A 10,466-nucleotide genomic window follows, 5' to 3' on the forward strand; every position below is an offset into this window, starting at 1 on the left:
TAGCAGCTCTGAAGTCGCACATGTCACGAGATTACAAAGTCGCCACAAATGGCCGCAAGTCGCGCGTGACACGAGATTACAAAGTTGCGACAAAAAAAAGTTGCCAAAATATAATTAGTATTGTATTTGTGCGATTTGTCGCGACTTTGTAATAGTCACCGCTATAGTGGCGAATATTATGGCGATTAAATATTCACCTCTATATTGGCGAATATTATGGCGACCAAAGAAACTTTGCCACTATTCTTGCTAACAAATATTCTACTTTAAAGTTAGCGACTGTTCATAGACTATACTCTTAGACAATTTAAACGCACTTTAGTAAACAGACCCCTTAATGCCCTGTACTGTCCTTTATCAAGGAGGATTATTGTTTAAGCATTGGTTAACACAGAGAGAGTATAAGGGAGAGCCCTGGGAGTTAGCGAGGCCACTTAGCAGCAACTTGCAGCATTTTAGTATGGTTTTGGTGTCAGAGCCTTAGTATTGTTACACTTGAAAGTAAAGGCAATTGATTGGGGCAACAATGAGTAAAAAAAAGTGATTGCGTTGTTATGGCTTGCTTATTGGAGACAACACAATAAAACCATTTGTATATTTTCTTTAGTTCAGGAACTGGAGGAGGGCCTAGCAAGCGGGTCCATTACACCCATTATGAGGAGCTGCTGCTGCCATTTATACACCGGGAAAGCGTGCGAGGTGTCTCCGGCACCTTCGATACAGATCGGAATGTTGGCCAAGGTAGGTGTAATGACAGTAATCCAAGTGTATTTACTTTTGCAGAGAAGCTTAAGATTAAAGTTATACTGACACAAAAAAAATAAAATGTTAAAATATAAATCTACTTAAAAAGTTGCCTATAGGTCATGTTGATCATTTTTTATGGATAGGGCTGCTTTTGTAAGTAATTGTTACTTGAAATCCCAAAACCTGACTGTTTTGCCAGCCTGACTGTCCCTTCTCAGCCTGTCAGTTACAGCTTCTAATGCTAACGGCCTAATGCTGCACAAATATGGCAGCCCCCTCATAGAGGAACATGGGGGATCAGATAGGGAATGTAAAAGCTTGGCCAAATACTTTTATGGCCAAATTATAAATAGCATGCAAAGACAATGTTATGACAGATGTAAAAATAATTTCCTTTCTGGTGTCTGTATCTCTTTAAGGTTAAACAATCTTTTTCTCCAACAGATTCATCTCCACCTGGGCCGAGCAGACGCAGACAAACGGCATCTGCTCCCGTTCCAGGTAGTATTCTTAACAAATTTGGGTTGACCTGTGTTTTGTGTAAGGCTTGTGCAGTGGCATAATAATGAATTGTGTCTGTGTATATTGCAGCTGTTTCAGTTCCAGGAGTGCAGTTTATTGCTAATAAGATAGGGGTGTTATTTGCCAAGTGTGTCTTGCTGGGTTAGGTGCAGTCAGTTCATCTTTGACTTTTTAACTTGATTTAAACTTTTTGCCTCATTTGGAATGAATCAATGTCCACAAATGTTTGGGTACAAATAAACTTGGTCATGTTTGAACAAAACTGACAATCAGTGTCCATGAAGTTTGTTTTGCATCATGAAAACAAAAAATTAAATAAACTTTTTTCTTCTTTTTTTTCCAAAGGTGTACGCTCCTTTAGAGAGGGATTTAGTGGGGAGGAAAGCGAAAGAGGGCCTTGTTCTCAGATGAGGAGCCGGCCAATGTTCCCCAGCAGCAGCAGCTCCCAACCCAGGCCCAACCCAGGCCCCAACCCCAGGCCTCCAAGCCCAGGCCCAAAAAGATAGGTTCCACAAAACACTGATAAAGCACCACAAAATATTGATGCGCTAACTAAATGTCTTCCATGCCGACTTGTGTGTGGCCACTCAGGCCTTCAATGACGCTCAGGCACACCAGGCTGCACATGAGTCGGCAATGTGAAGGCACGAGGCTGCCATGTTGAGCCTGGAGGAGGAGAAGGTAGAGCTGAAAAGGCAAAAAGTGTCTCTGTTGGCGGAACAAAATGCTCTACTAAGAGAACAAGTTGCTGCCCTCAAGCAACAGGACCAAAAGCCAACAGAGCCCATAAGCTCTACCAGCGCAGCTCTCCCTCCTCCAGTCTCAACGAGGCAGCTTCGGAAGCGCAAATGAATTGGGCACGGTGCAATTAGTGTTTTGTGGAACCTATGTTTTCTTTGTCCTATGTTTTGTTTTTGCTTTCTTTTTTGTTCTAGACAGGTTTTAAACCTGTACAAAAATACAAACAAACAATTGGGGAAGTGTTCCCTAATAAATATATTTTTTTTGGGACAAGTTGTTTGGTATTTCTTGTGTATGGGATTAAAGATTGTAGGTACTTACAGGCAAAGTAATTGTTAACAAGCTCAAGCAGCTCGTACAGAATGGTGATTGCTGCCTTATTGAGCCTGTACCGCCTGACCACTTCATCCTCGCCTAAGCCCTCCAACGTGGCCCTCTCCCGTTAGAGCCATGGCCGCATTACACGGGAAGGCTGGGGGTGTTGCTGTGCCTCCTCCTCCTCCTCCAAATCACCCAAAAATCATACCACATACTCCATGTTCAAAAATGGGAAAATGTGCTCTGCCCAACACCTCCCCCCAATCAGGTGCTAAAATACGCATACATAACGCTTTAGGTACTTTTGTGAATCATTAGTAGTAGGTGTTCATTTTCGCATAGACCAATGCGATATTTAGCGCCCCTTAGGGGCTGATTTACTAAGACACGATTTCGAATCCGAATTGGAAAAATTCCGATTGGAAACGAGTTTTTCGGCGTCTTTACGATTTTTGCGTAAAAACGCGAGTTTTTCGTAGCCATTACGAAAGTTGCGCAAAGTCGCGATTTTTTCGTAGCGTTAACACTTGCGCGCAAAGTCGCGCCTTTTTCGTAGCGTTAAAACTTAAAAGGCGCGACGTTTCGCGCAAGTTTTAACGCTACGAAAAAATTGCGACTTTGCGCAACTTTCGTAATGGCTACGAAAAACTCGCGTTTTTACGCAAAAATCGTAAAGATGCCGAAAAACTCGCGTTTTTACTCAAAAATCGTAAAGACGCCGAAAAACTCGCGTTTTTACGCAAAAATCGTAAAGACGCAGAAAAAAATCGCAAAAAATACGAAAAAGTCGTAAAGACGCCGAAAAAATCGCAAAATTACTGATCATTTCGAAAAAAACGCAATCGGACACATTCGGCCCATTCGTGGGTTAGTAAATGTGCCCCTAAGTGTTTGTGAATCATGCGATCGTATTCTTTTCAGCGCAAAAAAAAAACGCATGCGTTAAAACTAGTGCATGCGGTCGCACGAAAATTAACGCATGCGATATGGCGACTTAACGCACGCGATAATACTATGGTGAATCGTGAGCTAATTATCGCGTCTATTTTAACGCAAAAGAGCGTGCGATAAATTTTATTGCACTTTAGTGAATCGGCCCCATTATATCTTAGTTACAGGACGTGATCGGTGGATTTTCCCTTTCTCCCTCTAGACTGATCTGCTATGGATCCCTCACTGTTGCTTCCAATTGCCTATTTCAACTGGGCTTGCAGACATCTGCGCTGCGCATCCTCAAGCTACTGCTGCTGTCATTTCCCCATAGGATTTATCCTAAGCTGCTCTGCTGCACATAAACAAGATTTGCATATCCCTAAATCAATACAGTTTAATTTTTTTATTAACAATATTATTTGCAATAAGTTTGTGTATGACCATTTTAATAAACATATATTTAAGCAATAAACACCACCATTTTTATATCGATTTATTTTAATTTTATGAAAAAAACATTCCAATTGCTTATTTACAGCATGCTCCAGACAGTGTGTCTCTTAGCTGTGAGGTTATTAACATTGTTTCTCTTGATAAGATTAAATGTGTAATTCAATCAGCCACTAATTAATTTAATTAGAAGAATCACTGTAATTCTTAATGCCGGGAGACAATGTGTCTGCAGTCTGTCCTGACAAAGAGCATATAAAGAGATATAATTAGCATTAAATGATTGTTCATAAAGATTTTAAATATAGTAATGAAGTATTTTATCTAATTTTTTTAACAGTATGTAACAACATAGCTACATTTTTTGGGTGTTGGGTGGTCAATTTTATATATATATATATAAGCAATGTAAATATGTAAAAAAGGCTGATGCACACCAGGAAAATTTCATCAAAAAAAAGATACTTATTTTATTTAGATCGACGTTTCGGTCCTCACCTGGGACCTTTATCAAGATATAAAATGAGCAAACAAACAGTGTTTATAAAGACTCACCCACCAATTAACCACCACTAAACCACACCCCTCTCTGGAGCAGCTGTGTTAACCCTTAAAAAAAGATCTCAGTTTCAGCAGATATCAAACCAAACACAATTCCAGGTAATCTGTAAAATAAAGTGCATAATATTCAATAAAGTGCAACATTAGATAAAGTGCAATACATCATAGTGTATGAAAATGTATAAAACTTGAATTCCAAATGGATGGTGCAATGTAAGTTAAAATGCAGTCCATTGTGGTGCATAAAAATAAAAGGACTTAAATGCCAAATACAAATACACAATATCAACACATAATAAAAAAAGCATTGCAGAAATATTACTTAAAAATACCTAGAGTAAAATGGCACTTGCAATAATAGAACCGGAGCTTGAAGTGTACTAGGTGGAACCCAAACATTACCTGGTATTTAAATAAGAGGCAAAGGAACAATACTCATTAAGACCCGGGGGGGAAACAGTATCCAGAGTTCCAATCCAAAACATCTCCTTCTGAAGCAACATGTGATCCCAATCACCCCCGCTGTTGGGCTCTGGGATCAAATCTATTTCCGTGAACTTAAAAGCTGGTTACCTGTGCCCCATCATTAAAAAATGCTTAGGTAGGGGTAAATCAGATTTGCCGGTTTCAAAGGCTTTCTTAATGGTAGACCTGTGATTTCCCATTCGCTCACGTAAAGTGTTTTGTGTTTTGCCCACATATGTTAAACCACAGGGACAAGTAATTATATAAATCCGGTGGGTTGATGTACAGGAAATAAGGTGCCTTATGTTAATTTCTTTGCCAGAGTGGGGATGTCTAAATGATTTACCTGGTGCCATGTATCTACATATTGTGCACCCTGCACACTTATAACAACCCTTTTTCAATTTATTTAACAGACTAAAACTAGTCATAAGATTTAATGGGGTCTGTCTTCATTAAAAGATCTTTTAAATTAGGCCCCCGTTTGTATCCCCACATAGGCTTTTGAGCTGCAACTTGAGACAGCTTCTTATCACTTTGTATTACGGGCCAATGTTTCTCAACAATAGATTTAACAGCTGCTGAGCCAGTTGTGTATTTAGATGTAATAATAAACCTGTTTTGTTTGTCAGTAACCTCTTTACAACTTAGACTGGATTTGTATTTACTGTGCTCGCGGGCTCTATTTAAAGAACCCGTTAATGTTGACTGCTGATGACCCCTCTGCCTGAAACGATCGAAAGTCTCCTGTAGTTGAACTTCACAAATCTCTTTATTAGAATTGTTGCATATTGTGCGTAAAAATTGCGAAAAGGGTACTGCTTTTTTAGAACTAGGAGGGTGAAAACTAGTAGAGTATAACAGTGTATTTCTATCTGTGGATTTTCTAAACAGTTTAAATCCCAGAGAATTACTTTTTTTGAAAATTTCCACATCCAAAAACTGGATACATTGCTCGTTGTGGGAAATCGTGAATTTCACTGGGCTGTCCAAACCGTTAAGATCATCCACCATATTAAGCAACCCTGTTTCATTACCTCTCCAAACAATTAGTACATCATCGATGTAGGGAAGGTAGAAAAACAGTGAGTCTTTATATTTGGGAATAATGTGTTTCTGTTTGTAATGGGCCATATAACAATTGGCATACCCACTGATGTGCCTTCCTTATGTAAATAAAACTGTTTTTCAAACCGAAAATAATTGCACTTATATACCCCTATATACCTCAGAATTTTGTAATGCCCAACTCACTGCCTCAATACCTTCATAGTGGGGTATTATGGTATACAAGCTGCATACATCGATGCTAGCCATCTGGGAGTACCAAATTCGATAGAATGTTTAGTAAATCCTGTGTATCCCTAAAGTAAAAAGGGAGTGACTACACAGTACTTTGTAGATGGTAATCCAAGTATAATCCAATAGGGTGAAGCAAACTGCCCCTAGAGGAGACAATGGGTCTACCTGGAGGGTTGCTTAAATCCTTATGGATTTTAGGGAGACAATACAAGACAGGACATATAGGATAATCTAGTGTAAGAAATTGTTTTTCAGTTTCTGTTATCCATCCACTCAAAACCATCTCAATTTCATTTTTAAATCTAAGAACTGGATTAAAACTTAGTTTTGTATGCACAGATATATCATCCAACTGTCTCAATACCTCCTCCCGGTAGTCCTTGTAATCCATAATTACAATGCCTCCCCCTTTGTCAGCAAGGCCTGATTATGATAGTGTTGTCAGCGTTTAAAGTCTTTAATGCCTGTATCTCCTCTGTTGTTATATTAGGATGTACTTTAAGTTCACTAGCTGGGAGTGCATTTACTTCATGGGATACAGTCTGTAAGAACACTTTAATATTTACATTATTTGAAGCCGTATATATATATAGAAACGAGTTGCTGGAAAGCTGCACACCATAAGAACAAGATCATACCTGGGTGCTCGTGCAGGAGGTGTAAATACTCAGGGTAGGATTGACAGCACATGCAGGGTTTATATGAAAACCCTGCCTGTGCTGTCAATCCTACCCTGAGTATATATATATATATATATATATATATATATATTTTTTTTTTTTTTTTTGTGCCACAAACAAAAAAAACAGCATCTATAAACTGATACATAGACAGTCCCTGGATAAAAGTTTTATGTTAGCTATGTCTCATAATCCTTGTATTACATATTTTTTTAAATTAAAAAACTGCCATTAAAGGTTTCTAAAGTATCATCCAGTATGACTTATTCAGGAAGGAAAGTACACAATTTCACATACCTCATAAATTATATTTCAAAAGCCTGGCATTGCTTGTACAGCCAAGTTTATTATCTACACGGACTACAACATTCTTCCCTATTACTGATTTTTGTGCCATCAGCAAACATGGATACATTAGTTATAAGTAGTTAAATGTCTTGTCCACCTTTTATTTAACTTTAAAGCACATGTAAACCCCACACACAAAAAATGTAATGATAGAAAAGACTCTTTGAAATCTTTCAATACCTGCCACACCGTTTGAAAAGAGGTTTATAGTAAGGCTGCAACACTTAATCACTTATATTTCCCTCTCCTCCTGTAACCCACTTGGCCCCCTCTCTCAGGAATTTGCTTAGAATTCTTGATTGTGGGCATGCTCAGTTGTTCTAAGATCAGATTACTAAACACGCCCTCCAGTCTAGCAGCCAGTGAAGAGATGGCATTGCTGGTTCCCATAGAAACTCAAATCTAGCTGTCTGCTTTAATTTAAATAATTTCCTTTTTCTCTACAACTATTACATCCTAAAAAGATGTCATAATGTTTAATAAATTTTTTTATAGACTTTATGTAGGAGATCACAATTACAGAAATACCTCCTATCTTGAAAACCACAGGTCCTGAGCATTCTGGATATTGTGTCTTATACCTGTAGTCTAAATATCTTGTTATTTACAACTTTTTCATTATTTTTATTAGCGTTTGTCATCTCTTCATTTTGTATTTTCAACAAATTTTTTGTTTGCTAGTATACAACTGACCTTAGCAACCATATTACATGTTAAATTAAAGACTACTATATAGATATGAGATGAAGATAATATAAAAAAGGACAATTGTTCTAATCTACTGTAACTACACTGCTAAAAAAAATAAAGGGAACACCTAAACAACACACTTCTGTGAAATCAAACTGTCCACTTAGGTAGCAACACTGATCGACAATCAATTTCACATGCTGATGTGCAAATGGAATAGACAACAGGTGGAAATTATAGGGAATTAGCAAGACATCCCCAATAAAGGAGTGGTTTTGCAGACCACTTCTCAGTTCCTGTGCTTTCTGGCTCAGGTAGTGCAGCTCATCCAGGATGGAGCATCAATGTAAGCTGTGGCAAGAAGGTTTGCTGTGTCTGTCAGCGTAGTGTCCAGAGCATGGAGGCGCTACCACAGCTGTATAGAGCGGTGAGGGAAAGGAAGTGGGCATCCCTTTTCCAAGAAGGCGTCGCCTTCTGATGAGAAAGTATGCTGTAAGTAAAACTCTGTTATTTTTGCATTAGTCAAGTAAAAAAATAAAGTGTTTTTACTTAACAATAGTAGAACTATTGAAGGGTGTGCTTTATAGAATTTGACTTTCCTTCTCCTTTAAAGTGTACCCATACCTCCCAACATTTTGAAAATGGAAAGAGGGACAAAAATAAATGGTGCGAATTTTTTAGACCATGCCCATTTTTGCAACCATACCCCCTAAATACCACTCCCATTTGACTAAATTTGACAGGTTATTTAAAGTTTGAACACATTTCTAGGGGTTTTGGGGTCCTGTTTTATGTGTTATTACAGTTTTGTTGAAATTGCCCTTTAAAGGAGACATATACAATAATTTTTCACTTTATCTTAAAAAGCAGCTAACACAGTAAAATTGAATACAATAAAGTTTATTTTCTACCAACTCTTCAAGAAGGCTGTTAAATCCTTGCTGAACCGCTGAAGCCCCTCCCATCCACAGGGCTTCCGGCCAGAAGAAAGTGTCTGTCTTCAGCTAGGGCCGCCGGCCCTAGCTTCTTTCCCATTGAAACGCTGCAGCCACTGAGAGAGGAGTGGGCGTGAGACGTGGGCGGGGACTTTGGTGACGTCATTTCCCCGCCCACGTCAGTCACGCTGGGGTCCTGCTCTCTTGTGCTGCTCCCGGCCCGCCCAGCCCTCCTGACTAGAGCCGTTCAGTTAGCTGGCAGCGTCTGTGACTCATCCTGCTAAGTAAGCATCTTCAATCGCTTTATTGAAAAATAATATTTTGCCAAATAAAGAAAAAACGTTTTTCATACTAAAGGAGTCAAATCTGTTTATTCTATAGACTGTACCTAATGAAAAGAAATTTGGTTTTTTTTACATGCAACTCCCTGCAACTTGTACTTTGACACCTAAACTGGGTTTTTTTGGTATTTTCTCCTGCAACAACTCCCTGCAACTTGTACTTTGATACCTAATGTGAGGCGCTCTGCCGGACCGGCGCGTCCTCCTACCTTAGGTCGCGCCGGCCGGCAGACGCGCTCTATTAGGGGCCCGCACTTCCGGGTTCCGCAGGGACGGCACAGCGTTACTGCGCATGCGCGATGACGCGCGGACATGCGCAGTTGCGCGCCTTGAAGCATTAGGCGCCATCTTTGTGTAGGTTTTCTAGGTTTCCGGTTCCTTTGGTTTTTGGCGCCAAATTCGGCTATTTTAACCCCTTCCTTCACTGTTTTCATTGCCCAAGCTGGCTTCTGTTATCTACAGTACCTGCTCTTGCATTTTGTTTGTTGTTTCCGGATTTGACCTTTGCCTGTACCCTGACCACGATACTTGCCACCTGCCCTTGACCTTTTGCCTGTACCCCGATTACGAATATTGCTGCCAGCCCCGACTTGTGCCTGTACCCCGACTACGTTCTGCCTTTGCCTTGCCTGTACCTCGTATTTCGTCTGAACTCTGAAGGTTTGCAGGACCCCAGCTTGGATCGCAGCAGAAAGTCCGGGGCCCCAAAAGGGCGTCGGTGAACACCGGAAAGAGCTGGGAGTTCCTGTTATACTGTAGGAGTCAGATTTTGCATACAGCGGTCGCACACTGGTTCCACTCTAACTTGAACGTTACATCTAAACTGGCTTTTTTTGGTATTTTCTCCTGCAACAACTCCCTGCAACTTGTACTTTGATACCTAAACTGGCTTTTTTTGGTATTTTCTCCTGCAACAACTCCCTGCAACTTGTACTTTGATACCTAAACTGGCTTTTTTTGGTATTTTCTCCTGCAACAACTCCCTGCAACTTGTACTTTGATACCTAAACTGGCTTTTTTTGGTATTTTCTCCTGCAACAACTCCCTGCAACTTGTACTTTGATACCTAAACTGGCTTTTTTTTGGTATTTTCTCCTGCAACAAAGTTAAGAGGGGCAGTAGGGGACACAAGGGTAGGGGGGCTGGTTAACAGCTTGTACAAACCAACAGATTTGCCGCTTTAGGTGAAGATGCTGGGGAAGGCAGCTCTGAGCTGGCATGTATGGAGCAGGCTGACTCACAGAGCACCCTGGGAGCCGGCACCTCTAATACAGGTGGGGGGAGTAGTGCTAGGAAGGGAAGGCAGGCTATAGTTGTAGGGGATTCAGTTATTAGAAAGATGGATAGGGTAATTTGTCGCAAAGACCCTACATGCTGAACTGTGTGTTGCTTGTCTGGTGCTAGGGTTCGGCATGTGGTGGAACGAGTGGACA

General features: G+C 40.1%; 1 long non-coding RNA gene across 1 annotated transcript; it reads left to right on the forward strand.

Annotated features, from left to right (window-relative positions):
* Positions 1-529: 529 nt before the first annotated feature.
* Positions 530-2,203, forward strand: LOC105947901. The gene is made up of 3 exons (XR_001171319.3): positions 530-741; positions 1,192-1,248; positions 1,615-2,203. It is a non-coding gene; the product is annotated as an uncharacterized LOC105947901 (long non-coding RNA).
* The last annotated feature ends 8,263 nt before the right edge of the window (positions 2,204-10,466 follow it).

This window comes from Xenopus tropicalis, chromosome 7, assembly GCF_000004195.4.
Source record: "Xenopus tropicalis strain Nigerian chromosome 7, UCB_Xtro_10.0, whole genome shotgun sequence".
NCBI lineage: Eukaryota > Metazoa > Chordata > Amphibia > Anura > Pipidae > Xenopus > Xenopus tropicalis.